The sequence below is a fragment of the Uranotaenia lowii genome, chromosome 3 (genome assembly GCF_029784155.1).
Source record: "Uranotaenia lowii strain MFRU-FL chromosome 3, ASM2978415v1, whole genome shotgun sequence".
Taxonomy (NCBI): domain Eukaryota; kingdom Metazoa; phylum Arthropoda; class Insecta; order Diptera; family Culicidae; genus Uranotaenia; species Uranotaenia lowii.
Genome location: NC_073693.1, coordinates 82,061,828 through 82,076,817, shown reverse-complemented (window position 1 = coordinate 82,076,817; position 14,990 = coordinate 82,061,828). Strand labels below are relative to the sequence as shown.

The 14,990-nt window shown below is 36.5% G+C and overlaps 1 protein-coding gene across 2 annotated transcripts in view; it reads left to right on the top strand.

Moving 5' to 3' along the window:
- The window catches only part of LOC129754749 (synaptic vesicle membrane protein VAT-1 homolog-like), a 143,405-nt gene that overhangs the window by 122,330 nt on the left and 6,085 nt on the right, over positions 1-14,990 (top strand). The window lies entirely within an intron of this gene.

The window sequence follows — 14,990 nt, the reverse complement described above, 5'->3', positions numbered from 1 at the left end:
GGGTACAATAATCTCTTATTTGAAATAGATCCGCTTCCTGTGGTGTATCGATAAATTTCGTTATAAATTGGTTTTTCATAAATAAAACACTTATTAAAATGTAATTTTTCATCCATATATGATGGGTGTGCAGTAGAGACATGTCGTCACTTGAAGCAACTTGATTCAATTCTCTTAGCTAGTTAAATATTGCTTACATTACCTCAAATAAATCTTCCTTCCAACGCTTCCCGGTGTGCTTTGCTACACCTTTCAAAAATCAATAAGTCGTGTGAAAAACATTTCATTATTAACACTAGAAAGACCGCACCAGTCAAAATGACTGGTTGGACACTTTGTTTGTTGAATATCTTTTGCATACTTCGCTTCAAAAATTCGCAAAAAATACGACTTTTCATGAATTTTGAATCTCTACAAAATTTGTATTTTTTTATTTCACTAGCTCTTTTAGTAAGCGAGAAAAATTTCGCCATGGACACTCGGACCGTGACCAGTCAAAATGACTGCTAAAATTCACAACCCTATAACTCAAACAAAATAAATTTTTTTGCTGACTTTTGGTTTCATTTGCAAGCTACGTTCAAGACAATGAGTCCTAGTTGATTTATGGTGGGCGGAAGTGTGTCATTCGTTATGAAATTATTGATTTTCGATGCGAAGTCGTGAAGATTTGAAGAAAAAGATCTCGGATTGGCCACTGTGTGGCGCTCCAAGCACTTGACTCCCAATTTTTTTGGTCTGTTTTGTTTCTCAACTATAATAGAACTTTCTGTCAAAATTTGGCGAAATTTCATCAAGATTTGTAAAAGTTATGTTAGATTTAATACATGTCCATTCGAGTAATCGAGTAGTTTTAGGTGATAAATATGTTTTAAACTAAACTAGAATGAGTAACATTATTATGAATTGAGTGCTTATTTATTCAAATTTGAAGACATCAGCTATGAAACTGAATAATTTAAATGATATTTCAACATGGGTGCACGATATATTCTTATATGTTGGTTATCCACCATGGGTGCTCGGATTCACCGCAGTTTCTGCCCAAGCATGTATTCACCTCGACAAATTTCCAATGCAAGTTCACTTACAGGTATTCCGGCTCCCGTCTATATACCTGGCCAGCTGGCAACTGATTGAACATTCTTATTATAAGAGGAAACACATCTTACCTGTCGGCAACTTATGGGATTTGAACCCAAGAATTTTCTTGCCGATACAAGGAATCGAACCCAGTACGCCTGGCATACCTAGACCGGCCTTTCTGATAGACCACATCGGACGCGGATATTTCAACATGGGTGCACGGAATGGCTGCAAATTCGCCGTTGTATATTATATAGAGTGAAATAGTTTTCAACTTGCTTCAGAACACAACATATTTTTGAGTAAGATATGATAGGTATTTGAACTGCAATATTTGTCAATCGAAAAACTTTTAAGTTAAAACAAATCAACGTGTATATTTGACAATGTTGATTCATTATTTTTATTTTCACTGTTTTTGATGCATATGATCCCTAAAACACACTCGGTCCATGGTAACCGTTTTCCAATTTCTTGGATGTTGATCAGATCTTATCAGATAAATGTACGATTGCAAAAACCTGTTTTGTAATAATAAATAAATAAATTTATTATTTCAAGATAAAATTGAAATAATTCTTTTCCTGGATTGAAAAAACGGAACTTTAAATAAAAATCGTTATTTAAATCATTATGTCTGAACATGAAAGACATGGTTTCGACTTTGGCTTAGTTAAGATTTGAAAAAATGCTTTTTTTAAAATTTGCAAAAAGTCCAGTATTTGATTAAAACGCGGTGAATCCGTGCAGTCATAGTGAAAAACCATGTATATAACACACATTTTTATTTGAATCTATAAAAGTCTTTATTCTTTACCTTTAGCATGTAAAAAAATTGATTTTGGATGAATAGCGGTGAATCCATGCACCCATGGTAAATTGCTCTACTTATAGAAAAAATATGCTTCAAAACCTACAATATCAGGTATAATTTATAGGCAACGTGTTGAAAAATTTCAGAGCGATGGATGCTAGAAAATATCTACTGAAACAAAATTGAAGTGAAACCGTGCTCCCATAGTCAATACCCATAGCCATCTAACATGATTTTACAATTACATTGATAATGTGTTTTTATTTTTTGATAATTATTTGAAATATTCATTTTATGACATACACGCATTCGTCAACTATGCCAAAATGAGGTGATTCCGTGCACCCATGGTGAAAAAATATTTCCATTTTATAACAAAAATGATATCGAACAAATAACAAAACAATTTCAAAAGAAAAAAGTTAAAAATATTATGATATAAAAAATTTCCCCTTTACCAGTCATTTTGACTGGTCACGGTCCGAATAGCTATATTCAATTTGCCGGTCCTTCTAGTGTTAATACATATATTTACACAAATGAGTGCTTTCACATTAAATTATTAGGGGGCCGGACATTCGGCCGATAGGCCGAATGATGTTAGACCGAAGGTCGCTAGGCCGAATGGGGTAAAAGGCCGACGGATGTTCGGCCGAATAGGACAATAGGCCGAATGGGACATTTGGCCGAACATTACTTGGCCTTGTTAGGCCAAATGGTCATTAGGCCGAATGGTCACTAGGCCGAATGGTCTTTAGGCCAAATGGACGAAAGGCCGAATGGTCATTTGGCCGAATGGACGATAGGCCGAATGATCATTAGGCCGCACGGTCGTCGGGCAAAACGGTGGTAAAGGCGAATGAATGCTAGGCCGAAAGGTCGTTATGCCAAATGGTCGTAAGGCCGAATGGATGCTAGAAGGTCGTTAGGCCGAATAGCCACTAGGCTGAATGGTTGTTAGGATGAATAGTCGTTGGGCCGAATTTATGCTAGGCCTATAAGACATATTATCTTTTTCTTGCATGTTAGGCCGATCAGTAGTTAGGCCGAATGGTCGTTAGGCCCAATAGTCATCAAGTCGAATGGTCATCAGGCCTAATGGATGCAAAGCCGAATTTGTCCATTCGGCTTTGCGACCATTCGGCCTGTCGTCCATTCGGTTTTACGATCATTCAGTCTAACTAATAACCATTCTTCCTTGTGACCGTTCGACCAAATGACCATTCGGCCTAATAGCCAATCGGCCAAACGACCATTCAGCCTATCAGCCATTCGGCGAAACGACCTTTCGGCCTAGCATGCAGACAAGTGTAAAAGATTTCTTATTGACCTAGAACCCATTCATGACGATCATTCAGCCTTATGACCATTCGGCCTAGTGACCTTTCGGCCTAGTGACCATTCGGCCTAATGATCATTTGGCCTAATAACCATTCGGTCGTATGACCTTTCGGCCTAACAGCATTCGGCTGGATAACCGTCGGCCGAATAACCCATTCGGCCTAGTGGCCTGTTCGGCCAGATAGCCCATTCGGCCTAAAGTCCATCGGCTGAATGACCTTCAGCCAAATGGCTTTCGGCCTCATGACTTTCGGCCGAATGACCCAGTCTCAAATTATTACAGTAATACAAAAAAGATTAGATTCTGTGAAATATTTTTTTTTTAAACTTGATCTGAAATTGTTTTTCAATATTTGTTTTAAATCTGATATTAAGAACTCGTTTTTATTTGCATTTTACCCTGTAATGTGGGGAGGGTCCACGAACTGTGATAACAACATTTTTCGTAATCCAATAACATCAAATTTAGCATTTGGCTCCATTTGCTTGATAAGTTTTCGGGCTATACAGACTTTCCTCCTTCCCGTTTCTCCTCTGTAAGAAAAAGGAATCATAAAAAAAAACCTTTCATGTAAAATATGGTTGCTATAGCTTGAATAGTTTAACAAAATTATGCGATGAAACTTCTGCCATTTTCTGCTCTGTACTGTATGGAATCTTTCCTAAAAAATTAGAGACATTATTCAGACTCGAATACTTTTTCTTTCATATTTGGTTCTGTTTGTTGGATAAGTTCTCAAGTTATACAAAAAATTGTGTGGAGCTCCTTTTCCTTTTATGCTGCCCAACATATTGTGCTCTGCAGTGAATGTAAAACAAGTATTTTAATTTAATAAACTTTTCACAACTGTGAAGTTTAAATACGTTAAGTCTTGGTAGTTAACTTTCATAGAGTTAATTAATCTACGATTTTTTACCGTTGTGCACTTTCTTTACGAATATGTGGTTTAAAAAAAATTCCAAATGCTGCGACTTTTTAATTCTGATGTGAATTCATACGTTGAAATCAGACAGTTTTCTTATGTTCACTTATGTCGTAAGCACGATTTTGGGAATTTTTAAACCCCCCCTCTCCCCCACCCCCTTAATCAGACAAAGTCAGATTTTTCATAGCATGTTCGGGGTAACAAAAAACATCATTCTATACTACTAAAATTACTCATTTCAGCAGTAAGCAATAAAGTTTTAGGATTTTTTTAGTAAATCGTTTGTAAAATTTAGAATCTATCACTGGAAAAGCTGTCTAGAAAATCATTATCTAAAACGCCTAATATTGATTTTTTAAAGATTTTGTCTTGATGAAGTCGTTTTCGAAATATGATGTGTCACAGTGCGCTACTTTCCTTTTTGTTTCTATGAATTGCTCAATTGAAAAGACTGTTATGATTAAAAGGGAAAAGCGATGATCTTTTTTAATAATGTGATTGTGTGGTTTTGGTGTCATGTTGGTTTGAATTCGTTCTCTATAAATTTTATAGAACCAGCTTTTTTTTCAATTAATTCAAAGACTTAATGAGAAATAACATAACATCAAAAATAACCAACAAATAGGTAGTGAAAAAAATAAAATAAAACCTGAGTAATATGGTTTCGTACGGCTGTGACGAATTATCAATTTAACATTTCTTACGTAAGATTTTTGGAAACTCTACCTACCACCCTAGTAAGAGATCGTAATAACTTGGGAAGTTATTTCGAAGAGTCTTACAAAAATATTGATTAATTTGGTAAAAAAAATTGTATGTTAATACATCGTAAAAAGAGAAATATGAATTCAGTTGTTCATCCTAACTCGGTCAATTAATTTTCTAACAAGCTATTTTTACAAAGATCTTATGATTCAATGCTGTTTTTAAATAAATTGAAAAATGCAAAAATGCAGCTTACGATATCTTTATTAAAATTCAAAAATAATCATAACTATACTTCAAGTTTTCATTTGATTGATAAAATATTTTTTAAACATCTTTTTTTTTGTTTGTGTTATATGTACTAACACACTCTAAATTGTCTAAAACTTCAAATTAACAGAAATCAACCGTTGGAATTATAAATCGCAGTCAATTCCTAGTTCCTAAGTGTCCCCTATTGCATTATTAAAAACTTCAAAAATTATGTCCTTCGGTTTGCCACGCGACCCCTGGCCACATACGTCATCCGCAGGTGAAAAAATTTACAATAATTTCGTCGCGACTTTCCATTTAAAACCTCGACCATATATCACTTCAAAATTGGTATCGATTTTTGTCAACTTGGCGATGTTGTTGTGGAGGGTGCTGGAGAGCTGCTACCTTTCGGCGCAAAGTTGTTCACATTCATGCCACCGACACACGAAGACAGGGAGCCCACAACCAACAATCAACAACAACCCTTTCATTGACGACAGCCTACGCTAGGCTAGCGCGAAACTATCAGGCTCAGGTGGGCGCCCGGCTGTCTGTCTGTTGATTTCCCGCCACCACCCTCAACCACTTTTAACATTTGAGTCCTGCTTCCCCTTTCTCTTTCTTCAACGTACCTATTCCTTCGGGGAAAATTACGACCTTTGGTGGTGTGACACGCAAACCGCACTTCCTTTTAACTTTTTCCTGTGTGTGAAGTTGTAAAAGTGACCCGGTTGTTTGTGGGGGAAACCCACCTACGCAAAGCGGAAATCAGAGTCTTATTGTTAACATGAATTAAATTCAAATTTAATATATTAAAAGGAGATGACTCGATGCAGCCTTAATTAAAGAATAACTGGAATGTCAGAAGAAACAGAACATTGAATCAGAAATACTTAGTACAAGACTTCGAAAGCTAAAAGCACAGAACAATGATTTCAAACTAAAAATGTAAAAAATATCATCATTGTTCTGAAGTTCATCAATCCTTCGTGATTCATGACTTATCTCATAAACTCAGACCTGATATCTATCATATCTTTTGTCTTCTATCATATAGTTGCAAACCTTTGTTGACAATTCTGATTCAAGCTTTAGAAGCTATATCTCAATAGTCAAGCGCACTATTTCGAAAAGGTATGATAATCATCAACAATTTGATATTTAAGAAAAGCTTCTAAAATATAGCTTTTGTTCTATAAAACTTATTCTAAAAAAATGGCTCTCCTAAGACAATTCGTTCGTTCCTAAGGTTCGTCCGATCGATTCTTGAGAGGATCGATGATGATAAGTTGTACAGGAATTTCAACTGTCACCACTTGTTACGTGAGACAAATTGCTGCGTATAATCGATCGATCCGGGCGCCCCTGAGTCCAGGGAGTGGTTTGCGCAAATGGTTCTAGTCGTTCGTTCAACAACACTCAGACGTCGTCTCGGCACTACTGTCTGCCGCTGTCTTCTTGAATTTAAACTACGTCGAAAGTAAGTAAAGAGCAAACGCAGATATGAAGGTACATTTTGTTTCTCTAGGTTCAAAATATTTGCGACGTCATAAAACAGTAATGTAGGACTGATAAAAGAGGAACTCAGGCTATTTGAACTATTAGTCATCGTCGTTGCTTCCCAGTCAGCGTCAGAATTATTTAAAAGTTAGTGCACCCCAGTGTATGTATATGGTTGGTGTTTGCCGATAGAAATATTTCCGTTTTTTTTTATTTCGTTCAACTTGCATTTATTCAAACCGATTACGGTCGCTTGACTGGAACAAACAAGTTGTATGTAAACAAATGTGCCGCATTTCGAATCACTTTGCGGTTTCGATCAAGTGTGATAACAGAAATTACTTGCTGTGCGATGTCAGAGTATTGTTGAAATGATTAACCTGTTTTTGTAATTGAATGAGATAAATCAAATCGTGTGTCATTGCAATTTTAAAACCTCAATCTTTTGTTGGAAAAATTGAGGTATTTTTAAATTCTTCCAAGTATAAACTGTTCAGCTATATCACTGGATGGTTTGATAACCGATCAAAGGCCTCATTTTTAAATCGATTTGAATTTTATCCTTGTGTTAGTTTGAACACTCTCATCACGTAAATTTTATGTATCCCTAACACGATTACATGTTACCCTGGGAAGGGCGGGATAAGTTTTCTGCTCTTAGCAGGTCAACTAAACCATCATTCGCCTATCGTAGCTACGTTACTACACTGGATAGCCCATGTTTATCGAGCCTAATCTTCCGGCCTATAATTACTGACAATTTCATCAGTATACTGTGTCAGGGTTGGAAATTTTGCATGAACATAAAAAACGTGCTCAGCGAAGAGAAAAAAAAAAATTGGAAAACTTTGATACTTTTATTTTCCTATGACCCTCTCTTGTGGTAACACGATTTGTGTACCTGCACATGAAACACGGACGCAATTCTTGGCGTCCTTAATTATTTCCAACTATCGCCGTTTTGTGCTCCAGTTACAGGAGGTAGCACACGACCAGCCATTTTCGTGTTGGTTACAAGGACGCTCGGACCTGTAATTTGATCTTCTAGGTGACCTCTCCACCTAAAATATCTTTATTCCTAAAATTATCCCTACATTTTCCGTGATTGAACAAGGAAACGTCTGGCAGATTTGGGATTGCACTATGTAGTATTCTTTAGTTAAGTTCGTAAAAAAATAAATGTAAAAAAAACTAATCGTTGTTTTGAAAAGGAATGAGATCCAACAGTACAGTATTGTAATTATGGTTTTACTTATGGATGAAAAAAATACTTCTACAAAAGTTTTTTTTTTTGGATTTTGAATATCACGACTACTGATGAGTTTTGACGGTCGCCATGAAAAAGAGCGCCCAATACAACATTCAAAAGTTTTCTGGTCTACAAAAACGAGAAACGATTCGCCATGCGACTTATTGCTCGATCTCTCTCCAACACGCATGACAGTCCTTTTTGTAAAGCAATATCTGAAAGTATGGACAAATTTACAGAGAGGGATTTTTTCGAGCAATTCTGAGAGATCGTTTTGCTCAGCGAATGTAGGGTAAAGTGTTCCTAAATGCGCATATCTGACATACAGCCGTTTGACGAAATAGCTGATAGATCAACATATCTCATCAACCCAGTTTGATGGTAATACGCTTTTGATACACGGAATCAAAATTATTTATTGATATACAGTACCGTTCATAATTGTATAGTAATTGGAAGCACGCGCACGGTCACTCCGACTTTGAACTTGCATAACTTTTTACTCTGATGATATTTTTTTATCAAACTATCTGCGTTAGATAGATCATTGATCAACTATCACACTATTATATCACAAAGTTTGAGCTTTCTGAAGTTTGTGTGGCCTGAAATACAGTAATTCTACGAAAATCGGACTTTTTAGACTTTTCTCATTCAAACTACAATATCTCAGAAACAAAGCTACATTTTTTATTGAAATTTTACGGGCTGATTTTTGAAATATGAAGCTAACATGTCTGAAGTTTTTTGAAAAGTTCTATCGATGTGATCAAAAGTTACGTGAGGTACAATGGGTGGTATGAAAAAAACTTAGTAATTGCTTTTGCTAAACTGAATCGAGCAGTCGAGCAGTCGCTTAAAGCAATTGCTTCGGTTGTTATGAATAAAGTTTTTTTGACAGCTGTTTTCTCAGTCAGGAGCTTTTACTTTTAGAACAAGCTAGTTTGGTATGAATAAAGCTCAAATCTGAAGCAATTGCTCGACAAATCTCATAGCAATTGCTTTATTTTCTAAGCATGCTCGGTAGCAGACTTTTCCAATAAAAAATTCTTCAATAACGTCATGAACTTATCAAATTAGCAATATTTCACTTCAAAACAATTCAAAAAGGTATTTTCAACATAGATAAAGAAAAGTCGAAGTGATAACCCAACTTTTTTTCATATTCCTGTCGTTATAAAATCCGTATAAAATCATTCGTCTAAGATGACAATAAAAAAATCAATTAGGAAATATTTCAAATTAAAAAAAAATCCGGCTTTAGTGGAAGAAGTCCCAATTGGCTCAAAGTAAGAAACAAATTGTAATAATTTAAAACATTATACAGATCTCTCATTTTTATATAATTTTTTATAATCCTAAGATTTAAATAAAAATCTAAATTAAAATGCGCGCCTATTGCCTATTTTTTTATACATCGGATTATCCCGATCCGAATACATGTGGGAGAGCTTATGATAAATATTAAATTTAGGCCATTTTTTGTTTGACAATATTCGAATATGTATTCATTTTTCTTTAAACATCAACATACGAGCACGCATTAACAAAAAATACCGGTCGTTCTTACACCCACCACCCGCTTCGTCGACTTCAAGGCTGCTTTAGCCGTACTTTTCAATTTTCTGATCGTCTTCTTTCATTTTACTTTAGAAAACTTCAGATTCTGCTGGTTGGATAGCTCTATTATTCGAAGCAAAAGCTATGTTCTAAGACTTTAGTACACATCCGCTAAGCAAATGTTTATTCATACCAAACTAAGCAAATGCTTTGGACTTTTGCTTTGATTGATTTTGAGCTAAGTAAAAGCTACCAAAGCAATTGCTAAACCTTATTCATACCACTAAATATTTCATGTATGTATGAACATAAAAAAAGTGATTTCTATAGAATTTTGGACGATTCATTAGGACAATATCGTTTCCATCCACAAATCAGTCTAAAAATGTCTGGCAAAAGCAATGAAGAAAAGAAAAAATGGAATAAATGATCCATGTGTGTTTTGAAATGAGAATCTCGCGATATTGTATTGATTTTTTAGTTGAAATTGATTTACTGGTTGTTAAACAGAAAATGGGATTTTCCTATGGAAACATTCGTTCAAAATTCTATAGAAATCGTATTTCTAGGTTCATGCCTGAAATATTGTACCTCGCGTAACTTTTGATCTCATCGATAGAACTTTTCAAATATTTTAGACATGTTAGCTTCATATTTCAACAATCATCCTGTAAAATTTCAATAAAAAATAAAGCGTGTTTCTGAGATATTGCAGTTTGAATGAGAAAAGTCTAAAAAGTCCGATTTTCGTAGAATTACTGTATGTCAGGCCACACAAACTTCAGAAAGCTCAAAAAATTTGAATCAAATTTGATCAAAAAATATCATCAGAGTAAAAAGTTATTCAGGTTCAAAGTCGGAGTGACCGTGCGCGTGCTTCCAATTTCTATACAATTATGAACGGTACTGTATGTAGATGGTTGGCATTTCTCTTCAGTTCGGCTTGTTCAGTGGAAGAAAGTGCAATTTTATTTCTACTAAGGACTGTATTCGAAAAAATGCACCACTTTCATTAGCGTAGATATCTTTCAAGTTACCAAACTTTCTTAGCGAATTAAAAAAAATCTACCTATGTAAAGCCTGCTTCAGATAGAATTGAAACAAACACTATTGCCGGTATTCCAGTTATTTATTATTAAATTCAAGGCCTTCTTTAATAAAATGTAGCGTTTTCTTCATACTTTTAAGAAAAATATAGATAAAATTATTCGTCACGGTTTCGAAGGATTTCTCGAATTTTTTCTGCAATACGGCTCATTTGGTGGTGCACACCTTCGTCCATCGTTTTAGTTATCTTATTCCACCAGGTCTTCAACTGATTGATTGCCCAGTATTTCTCAATAGGTCGGAACTGGAGGCAGTTGGGTGGGTTAAGGTTTTTTCGAAAAAACTGGATCCCTTTCTCTGCATACCATTCTTGAATGACTTTGCTGTAATGACAGCTTGTCAAATCTGGCCTAAGCATTAGGGGATGGTCGTAAGATAGAATGAATGGCCAAATTCGTTTTTGAGACATTCTTTATAGTAAACTTTAGTTTTTTTCGTGCGAATTGTCGACAAAAACTAATTTAAATTTGGCTTTAACATCCCCCCGACCCGTTTCCAAGTAAAATGTTTGAACTTGGATTTGCCCGAAGACTTCCCTGACAAAAATTTTATCGTCCATCGCCCACGGATTTTGGCCACACTATTCTGTTTTATGGTCCAATTTGGCTGTTTGCTAGCTCGATACGACTTGATTCCCCCTATGTGCAGCACCGGATTTTCTGACCAAATCACGGTCTGCCAGATTGGAATTCATCTTATTCGTCTTCAAAGTCTTACCACGCAGTTTCCGGTCGACAGTTCGACTCCAACGATTGGCTTGAGGCTTCCGGATCGTCATCAATGTTTCCTTACCCTTTTATAACGCGCCATACGGTATTTCTGGGCAATTTCAGCTGTTAAGCTAGCCTCAGACCACAAAGGATTTTCCAAAAAAACTGTGCAGAATTTTTCCCCTTCTATCGGCTTCCATGTTGATTGTTTGCAAAGTACATTCGATTTGCGAAATGTTGAAAATACATACGTGCAGCTGACAAAATTCCTGACAGGTGAGCGCCAAGAACTTCCAAATCCTTTTACCAGGATCGCCACAATGTGAGCGAAAGTTTGTTCCAATTTTTAATTAAGCAAGCTTTACATCTAAAAAATATGGTTAAAATTGCAATAAAAATATTTTTCTCCAACATGTCAATCGCTATGGAGAATGACATAAACTTCCCTTTTTCCAAAGTAGTTTTCTATAATTTTTTTTATTAAAGAATCAGGACTTCTATCGCTCCACGAAAATGCTTATAATTCATTTATCAGATCACGCATCGTATAATTTTTTTTCAATATAATAACTTGGAATGTATAGGGGAGAATGGGGATACTAGATCCCTTTTCCTTATTTGATTCCTTATAGACCTGGCCAAAAGTCAATATTTAAAAATTAACTAGGTATTACTATGTATTCTATGTTTATTTGCTTCTTGAATACATATGACACCATATACCAGTCAGTTTTTCAATATTTAATTTTTTTTTACGAACAACAGTAAAGGGTGTCCACGATTAAACTGCCACACCATGAAATAACCCTAACTTTTTAACCGTTGGGTAGAATTTGATGAAAATTTTGGTGGATTTAGTTCATAGTGCATTGTTTATTTACATCCTGCAAGTTTTAAAGTCCTGTGATCAAAACTTGCGGAAATGGAGCCGAAAGAACAGCTCGTGCGTGATAAAATTTTGCGCATTCATCACGAGAACAAGGATCTCTCGCATAGTCCCATCTCTAAAACGTTGGGAATCGCGAATTCTACGGTGTCGGAAGTGATTAAGCAGTTTGAGGAACGATTGACCACCGATCGGAAACCCAGAAGTGAAGGAAAAAGTATTCCGTACAACACCAAAAATCACAACCGCGTAGTACAACCGAAACCCGAACACCTCCGTTCAGGATGTGGCTAAGAAGTTGCACCTAAGCCGAAGTTTTGTCCAGAAGGCTTAAACTAAGGCTGGGCTTCGAACGAGAAGCAAAACCAGTCCGCCAAAACCCGTGCCAGGAAGTTGTATCTCAACATGCTGACGAAAGTTGAATGCTGGATCATGAACGACGAAACATACAGGGTGACAAAAAAGTCATGTCACAGTTTTTTTTGGGGTCGCCTGTAGCTTATACGTCGTTTCTCTCTGGTGCCATCTATATGTCAAATGAAAGGGCTAACTTTGCTGCCCACAGTGGCAGATTTTCGTTTCTGTGCGGTTTGTGTACATTAAGTTGTGAGTGGCAGAGTTGAGAGCAGCTGTTATCGCTGAATACGTGAGAGGGTACAAATCCGGAAACATATTCAACATATTCAAACACCTAAAACCGCTCGTAATCAACCGGAAATTCGTGTTCCAGACCATAAATCGATCCTAGAGACCAGAGGCACCGAGGACAAGACACGATCTGGACGACCAAGGTCTGTGAGAATTCCAAGGTTGAAAAAGATTATACGAGACCGTCGTACCGAGACGTCTGAAGCTGGTTCGATCAGAGAAAGGTAGTGTAATTCCGAGATATCGTCTGTGAAGTATCTTGATGAGTTACTGAATCTATATATATAAAAAGCAATTATCTGTATGTTTGTTTGTTTGTTTGTTTGTTTGTTTGTTTGTCCTCTATAGACTCAGCCGTCTTAAGAGCTAGAGATCTGAAATTTGGCATGGATGCTTATTAGGACCAGGAATGATGAAAAATGTTTTTAGATTTTTGGACGACCCCTTCTGAAGGGGGTCGTCCATACAAGACAAATATTGTTTTCACGTTATTGACGATATTTTCCGTCGGATTGTGATGAAAATGTGCACATGAGTGTTTTGAGAGACGAACAATCGATTACAGTTACCAAATTTAGGGTCAGAGGTCGGCCAAAGGGGTCGTCCATATCAACTGATTAATGTTTTTGCGATATTGGCGTTAATATACACCGGATTGTGATGAAAATTTGCACATGAGTGTTTTGAGAGACGAGCAATCGATTACGGTTGTCAAATTTAGGGTTTGAGGTCGGCAAAAGGGATCGTCCATATCCACTGATTAATGTTTTTGCGATATTGGCGTTATTATAGATCGTATTGTGATGAAAATTAGCACATGAGTGTTTTGAGGGACGAGCAATCGATTTCAAGTTTTGAATTGCGGATCAGAAGTCGGCTGAAGGAGTCGTCCATACCCAACTTTAACGTTTTTGCGATTTTGAAGTTATTCTACATTGGATTGAGATGAAAATTTCCGCATAGGAGTTTTGAGGGACGCTCTTTTGCTTTCAGGTTTCAAATCTTGACTCAGGGGTCGGCAAAAGGGGTTATTATCTGTTCACTGTTTTTACGATATTCTCTTGATTGAGCATAGAATTGTAATGAAAATTGGCAAATGGGAGTTTAACAGAAAAGATAATTGATTTCAGGTGTCAAGTTTTGAATCGTGGTAAAAAAAAGGCCGTCCATGTTAGTTGCTCACTGTTTTCGCGATATTGTCGTGATCATGCATCGGATTGAGATGAAAATGTTCAGATGAGGGTTATAAACTATGAGCAATTGACTCCAGGTAGCATGTTCCGTGTCAAGGGTCGGCGAAAGGGGCGTCTATATTCACTGATCACTGTTTTCAAGTTCCTGACGTAATTTTACATATAATTTGAAAAGAAAAAATGGCACAAGGGAGTTTTGAGGAACGTAAAATTGGTTTCAATTATCGAATTTCGGGCCATAGGACAGAATAAGAGGGTTTCATTGAAAGTTCAGTGTTTTGTGCAGTAATTTTGTTGGAGGCAGTTTATTGATACCAATTTAAGTGTGAAGGTCAAGCAAAAGAGTCGTGCACACAAACAAATAGTATATGTTTCTGCCATAATGTCTAGATTTTGCAACCGATCGAGAAGAAAACACTCTCACATAAATTTTTAATAAAAAGCCAATCAACAGTTTTATTTGAATTACAAGTAATAGTAATAGTAGCGACTTTAAACACTGTTGAATTTTTTCCCCAAAATTGTCGAAAGAATGTTTCGAATTCATTTTCTAAACTCATTTTGACGTACCAATGATTTAAAGCGAAACGAAGTTCGTACGGGTTCAGCTAGTAAAGCTATAAAAGTCAGATTCTGATTTTCCTCTTATTCTTTGAAATATTGAGATTTTTCTGTGTGACCGGACTTTTTTGTCACCCTGCATGTGAAGGCCGACTTCAAACAGATCCCCGGCAACCAGTTTTTCATGGCCAAGGATAAGTTCAGCGTGACCCAGGACACGATGAACGGACAGGTGTACATGAAAGAGTGCCTCTATCGCTGCCATCGCTGGTCCACTGATGGCATGGGTTCGATTCCCATTTCGGTACTGGGTGTTAAATGTTAATCTTAAGTTGTCCACGTCATTTATTCAGTCTGTAAAGGCTAAATCGGTAAGACGGTGTATGTCTTTTAACCCTCCCAACACTCCGGAGCTCCGCCCCATCGAGAAGTACTGAGCGATTATGAAG